Consider the following 11,672-nt stretch of genomic DNA (forward strand, 5'->3'; position numbering starts at 1 on the left):
TAGCAGTATCTAGTTTCTACCAAGCTGAGACACACTCTTCTCACAGTCAATAACATGCTCACTGAGACCAGCACAGGCATTTATTTTTCTTACTCCTTCTCATATTCTGTCTCTGCACTGAGGTCCTTCTCTTGACTCACACCCCCGGGCAGTGTAAAAGCCCACTGTGATCCCACGTAATGAAGCAGGCCCCAAAGATAAGATGCACTAGGTCAGTCTGTTCTTTGGTCCCTTGATCTAATTTAGCTTGGGGATAGAAAAGTCTCTCACAAAGAGAATTGAGTATGAGCCAGAGCTATGTCCTAACTGATTCTTGTTTTCTTAAGATGCTTTAAAGCAGGGGTAGGAAGTAGGAATTGGGAGCAGTGGGCTGAGTGGGGGTGAGAGTGGGGGCCAGGGGGAGAGCAGCCAAAGAAAACCACAGCATGTTTGTATTAAACCTCAGAAACTGTCAAAAGATGAGAAAGGAAGAAAAGTCCAGAGTTGTTCTGTGTAATGGTTCTTAGGGTCAACATAAAGACAGGTGGAAGCCAGAGAGAACCATTAAGCCTGGAGGAAGACTATAGAAGGAATGTCTACTTACACAACACAGCTGGAAATAACGCAGGATAGAGGTATAGATAGCAAAGACATTCCCACAATTTAGCATTTTATTATGTGATAAGAGTCACTATAATATTCCAGAAGGAAATAAAAATCTCCAGGTATTCAGATTCAGGTTGTCCTGTTCAGGAGCAAGTCCCTTTGCCTGCTGAGCCATCGTATCAACTCAAGGTCCTCTGCTTTTCTTTTAGAGGCTGTCTTTTAAGTTTTAAAGATCATATATCTAATTAATACAGATACTTATTCATCAGACATTGTCTAAAGAGGCTGTGCTTCACTGCAATAAGAAGGATACATTAGGTTGGTGCTTAGGTTAATTTCATAAATTTGCTTTCTTATTTCTAAGTGCAAACTTGCAGGGTTTCTGTTTGGTTGGCTTGGTGCTTGTTTGGTTGGTTTGGTGTTTGGTTGGTTTAGTGTTTGTTTGTTTTTACATGCCATCCAGGCAGTCTGCTATTGAACTAAATCCCAGTCCAAATTTCACAGTTTGAACAAAAGGAATTACTTAGGACAGCTGGACAATGTTTATCTCTTAAGTGTATTTGTGATTCTGAATATTTTATTGTAATTCTTAGAACAGGGTTTCTACTTGGTAAGTTGAGTTACAGAAATCCATCCTCCTCTCTTATTCATAACTGGCATGTCATTTCATAAAATGAAAATACCTACCTACCCTGAAATTTGAGAAAAAAATGCAAAAAGGATTATGTATTCAATGCAAAAAAATATGAAACCCAAAAGTTGATTTGTTCATGTCCTATTTTCTTAAAATGTATAGTTAACAGAATAACTCATACAATGTTTAAAATAGACCATGAGTGGCAGAGTAAAATATAGAACACTCCTGGAGAACTGCAATTAACATTAGCAATTTTGACAAAATGTTACTCCATAGAATAAACCCAAAATACCATCTCATATCTTATAAATATCAAATTCATGCTCATGGTTCTGGCCACTGCATAAGAGGTATTTGTGACATATCTGTTTTGTTATTTATGTCACAATTTATTTAAAATGTAGCATATAAGAAGGAGCTTCTCTTATCAGTATTACAGTGGCAATTATGAACTTGATTCATCAGTTCTGCAGAGACACAATGAGGGTTCTTCTTCTTTAAATCTTGTTTCATGTTTAATTATTAGTGAGGGTGTGGAGGTCAGAGCACAGCCTGAGGAAGTTTATTCTCTCCTTACCCTGTGTAAGTTGTGGGAATCAAAATCAGATCATTGAGTCTGGCGACAATCATTCTTAAGCACCAGGTCCTCTCACTGGCCCAGCATTCTTGTTCTTAATAGCTAGTTGCCAGTAAGCATCCCACCATCAAAAGACACATGCCCTTGCCATCGCTAGAATACTGGTGATCTATTCTAATCAAAGAAGATTAATAATGACACTTACTTTTTACTATATACAGGAGTAGGAACACATGGTAGAATGCTGTCATTGTACAAACAGACAATATTTACCACTACGAAAGTTGGTTTTAAAAGATCTTTGGAAGTGATATATTAATCTATGATGTTAAATGTGATCACTCTTTGTTCTCATACCTAAATGTCATACTGTGTCTACCACCACTTAGTTTTCAAGCAGGCTACTTTGCAAAGGCCAGTGTGTTTGCCATAACTTTGTAGGACTAGAAACCATGCTGTGATGTTCAAATTCAAGTGCAGAGCAGTGCACAAGCTAGCTTACAAGCCTTCCTCTACTTATGTCTTTTATTAGTAGTGCACACTTATTTTTCTTGTTAACAGTCTGCTCTGCATCATTCCATACTACTGTTGTGTAAAACAGCATTTGTGAGGCTGATTCTGGATGACTCTAAGTTCCCTTCTTGCCACACTGACAACCCTGTGCCTTAGTAAATTAAGGCACTGAACAGTTGACTAACGGAGAGTGCTGGTCGCTATTGCTTTTATTTTAAACAGGCTTTTATTTAAAAGTAAACTAAACTCAGCTTCAATTTTCCACTCTGAATGAGCACAAAAGGTTTATTGACCCCCCCCATCCCCAAAGAAGTATAGACTCACGTATTGATTAAAATGAGATAGTTTTTTTCTAGACATTATTTCATAATCTCTAGAATGGAAATGCTACATATTGGAAGTGTCTTTATAAAAATGACACATGCTAGTTAGTTTTCTTGTCAACTTGACACATGCCTGGGTCATTTGGGAAGAGGGATTTACAAGTAAAAAAAAAAAAAAATGTTTCCATCAGACTGGCCTATAGAAAAGATTTGAGAAGGTTTTTTTGGATGTTGTTTTGGTTTCATTTGGTTTAATAGTGTTTGTTTGGCTGTTTGTTTTTATTATGAAAGACTGGTATAAGAGGACCCAGCCCACCATGTGTGGTGTTATTCTTGGCAGGGATGTGTATGGGATGTACAAGAAAACAAACCGAGCAAGCTATGAAGAGCAGATCAGTCGACAAACAGCATTCTTCCATGGCTTCTGCTTCCCTTTCTACCTCCAAGTTCCTATCCTCACTTCCAATCATAATGGATTATAAACTGTGAGATGATACTAATCCATTCCTCCCTAAATTGCTTTTGGTCATTATGCTTATTAGCTTCTTAATAGAAAGCAAGCCAGGACAGACCTGCCCACTCCTTTGAACTCTTTGGCTATTTTTGAAAGCAAGATATTTTGAACATCTCATCAGGGTTGGATGAAATATTTTCTTGGCTTCAGCTGAATCACACTTTTCATAATTATCTCTAATTGTCTATACTCCATGTCACTGACAACCATTTTTAGGCTCTCTCTACATTCCTCCTTTTTTTACCTTTCTGCACTCATTCTTTTTCTACATTCCTCTGGTGTTTATATGCTTTTACAATTCCATTTTGTTTTTTAAAAAAAAACTATATCATCGTTGAAGTGCAATAAACTTGTCTTTTCTGCTTTATTTTTCTCCATTGAATTTCTCTCTCTCTCTCTTTCTCTCTCTCTCCCCCCCCCTCTCTGTGTATACTGTATTTTGCTGGTATGTATGCAATTGTGTGTACATTTTTGTGGAAGACAGAGAACAGCAATGTTACTTTACCTCAAGTTCTCTGCCCATTGTTTTTGAGACAGGCTCCCTCGGAGATCCAGGACTCACTGACTACTCTGGATTGGCTAGCCACTAAGCCCAGTACACCCACCTGTCTCTGACTCCCCAGAGACAGTACCACAAGCTTGTGCCATCCTGCCTGGGTTATTAAGTATGTCCTGAGGATCAAACTCAGGTCCTCATGTTTGTGTGGCTACCGCTGCACTGAGTTCTCTTCAGATCTGGCTTTTTCCTACCTTATATAATTTGACTTTGTTTAAATGGTGTACATATTTGTATTTCACAACTTCTATATGTACTGATTTCTGAATCTCTACCTAAATTCACATTACTAGAAATTTGGAAGATTATTTTTTTGTTGTTACCTGATGATGCCAGAGAAATCAGGGTCCCCTCTTGGAATTCTTAGTCTCAATAAAAGGATGTAAAATCGTAAAATCAAAGATAAACAGAAGACCCAAATGGTTTTATAAGAGAGAGAGAGAGAGAGAGAGAGAGAGAGAGAGAGAGAGAGAGAAGAGAAGGATGAGGAGAAAGAAGAGGAAAAGAAGAAAACTTTAGGGTAGGCACGCTGTGAATTTCAGCAGCATCCCGGAGGAAGAGAATATAAAAGAGAAAGAAACAAAGCGATGCAGCTTGAGCTTGAGACAGCATAGATGCTAGCCACAAGGTAAATAGGCAGCCACACAGCAGGGAGGTAGGCTGTGGAGAAATAGTAAAGCCTACAGTACCAGGAAAAGCAGAGTGAAGCTCTGCTGGGCATCAGAAAGAAAAAGACAAGCAAGAAGGGGAAAGAAGAGTTAGTGCTAAGTCAGTATTCAGAAAGGCATTCTGGCCCAGCATCTTCTCACAGTGGCTCACAGGGACTGTCCAAGATGGCAGGAATTCTAGGAGAATAAAGTAGACTATTCTTAGGGACGATTTTTCTGTCTCTTTAATTGGCTTAAGGTGAACCGGCCTCCCTTAGCTATGTCATTTGACCTGACCAACTGGATTAACTCTAAACAAGGAGACATACATGTCTCTTCCTAGAGATGGAGGCTAGGAGGTAACACTTTCTCTTAATGGGCCTTCCCATGTTATTCTAATGATTACCAAATACTTTTGCCCCTTAATGAAAGAAATAATAGATGAGTAAACCTTTTGAGTATCTCTGAAATCATATCTCATTACAGACTCTGACTTAGAAATGATGAAGTATTACACCAAATCTGTTTTTAATAAGCCCAAAACAGGGTAATACAAAGTTTCCTTGTTTCTTAAGACAGGAATTTCACCTCAGGTTGGCGTCTCATTATTCATGTATCCCAGGCTGGCTTTGAACTCTCGATTCTCCTGACTTTTCCTCTAACACAGTGGTTGCAAATGTGAACAATCTGTCCTGCTTAAAGGTTCCTTTTTTAAGTAGCTAATGGAAAAATACACACACACACACACACACACACACACACACAATCAGATACAAAGATATATCAATGTCTTTCAGCTTTCCTAATTAATTTAACATATACATATTATGGCATAAATTTTATCTTTTGTTTAAACTGTGATTTATATTCACTTCTCCCTAGTTGATCTGAGCAGACAGTTTATGTATCTCTATCTAAAATTAGTTAAAGAGTTTGGCCTTTTCTAAGCAATCAGTCTGCTCATTTCTGCTTAAGCTTCGTTTTAAATGTAGTTTGTGAATTTTTTGTGATAGTAAGCCAGTAATTACTATGCATGGAGGATTCTGGTAGAAATGCAATATTTTGAACTAATTGCTAACAGAAAGATATATAATATCAGCTGCACGATTTGCCCCTTCAATGTGCCCAGCTATAACGATTTGGATTTAGTACTGCATTTGTTAATATTAGACACAAATTTATCCTGACACTTTTATAGGCAAAACTCGGAAACATTTAGTCATGTAAAATCTAATCATAGTCTTGAAATATTTGCTTTTACTTGCATGCATTGTCGGCTGGCTCTGGCTTATAAGCTTATCTGTATTATTGAATTAGGAGAATGGTTTAAAGAGGCTTGGAGGGTGTCCTGATTATGAGATAGGTATTAATTTACCCAGCAGTCTTGTAGGAGAGCTGTTCTTTATAGAACGAGAATACCCCTTGCCTCTCTATGCTCTTCAGATCTTCCTGTCTTACTGAATCCTATTTGTTTTTCATTTGCATGCCTATCGCCATACACTTCATACACTTTAAGGTCAAATAAAAGTGGTTTGTGGCATAAGCAAAATGATTCTTGTCGGAATAAAATGACAAGCCATTATGTAAACCGCAACCCCACCAATATACACCTTAGAACTCCATGATTGAGTTGGGTAGAAGCTTTGAAAAGTTCCTCCTGGCTATTCCGTTTATAAGTCTTTCTGAACCATTCAGACAGATGTGAGTGTAATACCTGGTGCTTACTATAAAACTTGCCTTTCACTTATAGAAATTTGCTTTACTTTGTTCTTTAAAAAAGCAAATGCATTGCCTATACCATAGGAATGAATAGTAGACCATTGGATCCAGAGATAAAATGGCACCAGTGAGTTCTTGGAGAGGCAATTAAGTGAGTTTTATTTCAAAAACTGAAGAGGAGGCAAAACTGATGTGAGGGTGTAAAATAAACAAGGGAGACTCGGTCTTCGTTGAGCTTCTTGGCTCAGCAGTTTTCTGTGGGTATATCCTAGAACACCAGACCGACTTCTACATTCTAGTCCTCGGGTTGTTCTTATATGAAATAAGTGGAGGAAACAAAAACTGGATCCTTTTCTTGGAAATTTCAGGGACCACCCAGTAAGAATCCTTCAGCAACATTATAAGAAACAATCTAGTCCAATTCCCTCTTGGAAATAAATAAAGTATACTGAGATAAATAAATTATAGAAAGGACAATCAAAGGATTCCTGATGAATAAACAACTTTTGAAGGCATAGTGAGACAAATTTTCTGAGGCAAAAAAAAACAAACAAAAACAAAAAAATCATCAAATCAAATTACTACTTATATTCTGGAAAATATAAATTCATAATTCAGCTTGACTGTAATTTTCATTGGGATTTCCCTTTCAATGAGAAAGGGATTGTCATGATTTTTCATATATATATATATATGTGTGTGTGTGTGTGTGTGTGTGTGTGTGTGTGTATGTGTGTGTATATACACATACACATGCACACACACATACGTGTTATGTGTGTGTGCATGTATGGGCGCATTTGGTGGCTCGTGTGCTGGGAATAAAACCCAAGGCCATTTATGGAGTTGGAAGAAGTGTTTTGCCACTGAACTGTGTATCCAACCCATTAACACTTAAGAATACTAAGAATTTTTACAAATGTTTGTTTTTAACTTATGAATTGAGACCTTAAAGTCCTTAGTTAAAACCCAAATCATAAGTATAACTCCCAAACAGTGGGCAGATATTGCTTATCTGTGAATTACATGATGGGGTTCCATCTGGTGGCAAGAAGGACAATGCTATGTCAGTTTAGTTAAACAGCACCTGTTAGTTCCCCCCTTAGGGGCTATGACCTCTCTCACCACAGGCTTTTTAGTGGGTTTTAGAACCAGATATGGATTCTCTCCTGTGGATTGGGCATTCAAAACAATATACCACTGTCAATGGCTTCTCTTCTCCGACTCCCTGCATAGCACCTCTCAGCACTGTGGAAGCTAAGCTAGCAGGGAGGGAGTTGTCAGCTCAGTTCCAAGCTTTTTCACACAGCTAATCTGCATCATGTCTTCTGGCACTAGACTATTACCATCTGGTTCTAGACGGTCACCAAGAAGAATAACAAGAGTGTACATTACTTTGGAGAACTCTATTCTTTGAAGTTCTCTAGAGTCTAAAGTCTCCCTTACCAAAAACTCACAAGGAGATTCCCACACCTGGCATTGTGATTTTGTGTAACAACCCATAGCTTCTAGACAGAATATTTTTTCTAGTATGCAGCAACCTCCTCTTTAACTGTTTTAAAATGGACTGTGCTTGTTTGGTTTGGTTACAGGATAGTAGACTTCCACTGGCTTTTTCAGACTTCATTTTGGTTAACACTCCCCTTACCCCCTTGTCATATTCTCTCGTCCTGTCCCTGTTTAACCTTTCGATTCCCAGCATTCCCTCACTACTTCATGTTACTTATACTATATTGTCTCCCCTCCCTCAAGATTTGTGGTCAGTATAGGAAGTGGAAATTACAGGATTACAGCATGGATCCACAGATGAAGAAGAAACATAGTGTTTGTTTTTCCTTCTTGTCTAGGCCATCTCATTTATTATAATAATGTTTTTCTACTTCCACCCACTTACCTTCAAATTCCATAATATCATTTTCCTTTGTAGCTGAATACAGTTCTGTTGCGTGATTTTCCACATGTTCATTATTCGTTCACCAATTGATTGACATCTAAGCTGATTCTGTCTCTTAGCTATTCTGAGTTGAGAAGCAATAAATACAGATAAGCAAATATTTCAGTGGTGGGGTATAAACTTCTCTAGGTATGCAAGGAGTATAATAAGAACAGCCATCCTTCTTGACATTAGGTAGCCTCTGTGGTCACCAGGCTACTGTATTTTCCTCCAACTGTTGTTCTTATGTTGTTTGTATTCCTTATGCATCTCTATGGCTTCTTGTTTGCCATCAAACATATCATTCTCACACTCAGACATTTCCTATGTGACCAGCATTTTTCTCTCTCAGATATCAAATTCCTACGCCCCTGTTTTTCCTTCCTTTTCATGAATGTGCACAATGATGCCATATTGAACCCTGTTATTTCTTATATTATTATATATTTTCTTATTCTTATATATTTTATATATTATATATTCTTATATATTATATATTTTATATCTTATATATATTCTTATATATTATATCTTATATATTTTCTTATTCTTCTTTAACAAAGATAATAATGTGTAAGCATTCATTGAATTTTTTGTGTACAATGTCCTAAACACTGTGGCAAAGATTATTATCATATTTAATTTCATGTCTACTTTATCTATCCCACTTTTGATCATTCAGTTTCCAGAGAATGCCTTCTTCTGGCATGTCTAAAGACAGTCACAGTGTACTCACATACATAAAATAAATAAATCTTTAAAAAAAAATAATCTATTTTCCTATTGACAACCCCAAGTTATTACTTACTAGGTTTTATCTTGGATGCACTTAACTCCACTTGGCCAGCCCTCATGTCCAAGCTTTCATTACTCACCTAACCCATGGTATCTGTCTTCTCTCCACCTCCTTTCTCCCTTGGAGTATCCTCAGACTCCAAGTCTAGGAATCCAAAACCCTGCCTACCTCTCTTCTGCCCTGTTATCAGCTGTAGGCATCTTTATTCACCAATCAGAGATAACTTAAGGGTCAAGGTTATATAGAGGCACTTGGATACAAACAGACTCTCCTTCCTGGGAGCAACCGGGCATTGGGTTGCCAGTATTTAGCATGACAATACAAGCAAAAGACCAAGCCTCAATGAAAGATGTTTAAATAAGTCTGTTCTGAAAGTCATGGAGAAACAACTTATAACTATGTAAACAATAAAATATACTCGCCAGTACAAGTGCAAAGGTTAAATTGTTAAAACATGAAGAATGCAGGAGTGAATTATGACGTATTAGCTCACTTAGCAATAACTTCAATAGTCAGGTCTCTTCTCTCAGAACATCACACATTTGAGCCGAAGGCTTATGGGTCAGGTGGGTCAAGATGAAATTCCCAGAGGAGAGAACAGGCAAAATAACCTCCTCCTTTGGGAGTTGTGTATTCCCAACATTTTATATGGCACACTCTTTCAAAACCCTGGCTTCAAGAACCAACTGGAATCTTTTAGAAATACTGATGGCTGAATTTTTTCAAGGACATATTGAACCCAAATCTTAGGACATAGAAAGGGGAAGGCCTAGATCAAAGCACACGCTGACTCTCTGTGATTCTGCTGTGCATCCCTCTGGTCTCCAGCACACAGTCCAGACTTTGCTATGTGGGTTATATGGAATCTTTCTTTCTCAAATGCAGCCTGTGACTTTCAGGATCTGGAATAGATATGCTCAAGGCTGTGCTTTTCTATTAAGCTCCCAGGTGATGCCAAGACTCCTGGTCCACCTGTTAGCATAGTGTTGGGGCCAAACCAGCAGTAACCGTGTCTCTTTTGGGCTTGTCAGGGAAGTATGTTCTCAGCACCAGTATTGGGAAGCACGGCATCCCATCACCTCCAGAATCAGAAACCCAAAAGTTTGCCTTGTCTCTGAAGTTCTAAAAGCCCTTCCAGAAACCAAATGGTGTCTGAGAACCACACTGGGGATCTTTCCATCTTTATACCAGCCAGCACTTCATTATATCTTTCAATATGTTTTCCACAATAGCCAAATGCTGACAGGTCTCTTGAAGCTCACACTGCCCAAGGGTGTGAAGAAGCCAATGCTCTTTCTTCCTCTTACTTTGTTTCCGTGATGAAAAAATGCTCTTTCCTTCTAGCAGGAACAGTAAGAGGCATGGTTCTAGCTCTCGACTTCTGCCCCTGCCTCCTGAGACTTGTTCACTCACTTGTAAAATGTCAGGAACTTGCAGAGTAACTCAGATGACATGTTACACTTGTACTGGCCACCCGCATGGAGTTGATTTATTTAAAGCCCTCCTGGGGCAGTTAGATCCCTGGGAAGGGATATGGCAGCTCACATCTAAGTGCATGTCCTGTCCTATTTAAAAAAAAAAAAAAAGCCTTCTGTACTTCTTTTCCTTTGTTTACAAGCTTCAGTTAATGGTTTCCTCTTCATTAGGTGCTCAGGGGAGTGCTGTTTAGAGAACTAATTGAATTCTTGCCAGTCTGGAACATGAGCCAATCCTGCTCCAGAACTCAGTGTTTTCTATGTTACATATTTTTCTCTCTTCTAACATGAATGTGGTTTTGATCCATCAACAGACTGGAGGACAGAGTTTATATCTTTATGTGTGGATTTATGTGTACAGCCTAATTGTGGCATTCTGTGCTTCTTGGTGTAAAGATACATGCCTTACCCTACCATGTCAAACTAAAGTGTGCCAAGGGTGGGGATAGAGACATGGCTTAGTTGCCAGAATATTCAGAGAGCATTCACAGCACCCTGCGTCCTGTATGACATACACCAAGCAGAGCAGCTCATGCCTGTCATTTCAACATTCAGAAGGTAGAATCCAGAAGATCAGAATGTTAAGGTCACTCTCAGTTTCATACCACTTTCGCTGCTAGCCTGGGCTATATAAGACCTTGTCTTAAAAAGACATACAAACCTAAGTGTGTATACTTTTACATTTTCAAAGAGTGGATATATGTTATCTTTAGAAATTGTGATGCTACTTCTAAGTTTAATCTGGTAACATACTAACAAAAGTCCACTTCTCTTTTTACCAACTCTGCCACCACCCTCTCCACCTCTATGAAGTTTGAATAGTTTCTCTTTTTGATCACTAAAGATAATATGAATAATATCAGCAGAGTTAATTATGTAAAGATTTGACCTTGCTCTATCTTTGGGAACTGCTTATTTATAAGACTGAATAAAGTTAATCATCAGGGTAGAGATTTCTGGAGCTGCAACTCATTGAGAGAGAGAAAATGCTTGGGGAAGGAGGAGATGCTGGCCAAAATGATACATATCAAAACAAAAAAAAAATCATAGAAAGAAACGTTCTTTCTATTGTCTTTAAAAATTCCTTCAGAGAATGAGGAGAGAGCTCAGTCAGTAAAGTGCTTGCCATAAAATCATGAGGACCTAAGTTTGTATCCCTAGCATCCAAATAAAAAGCTGGGTGCGACTGCAGGCTCCTGTAATCCCAGCTTTGGGGAGGTAGATACATAACCATCTCTGATGTTTGCTGACCAGCCATCCTAGACCAAATCATAACCTCTGGTCCAGGGAAAGTACCTAACATTGACCTCTGGCCTCCACAGGCACACAGGATACCCACATGAATACCCACACCTGTACATACATACACACACACACTCCAACACATGTAAACTATT

General features: G+C 38.4%; 1 protein-coding gene across 2 annotated transcripts in view; it reads left to right on the top strand.

Annotated features, from left to right (window-relative positions):
- The window catches only part of Lama2 (laminin subunit alpha 2), a 572,138-nt gene that overhangs the window by 420,953 nt on the left and 139,513 nt on the right, over positions 1-11,672 (top strand). The window lies entirely within an intron of this gene.

This window comes from Arvicanthis niloticus, chromosome 30 (assembly GCF_011762505.2).
Source record: "Arvicanthis niloticus isolate mArvNil1 chromosome 30, mArvNil1.pat.X, whole genome shotgun sequence".
NCBI lineage: Eukaryota > Metazoa > Chordata > Mammalia > Rodentia > Muridae > Arvicanthis > Arvicanthis niloticus.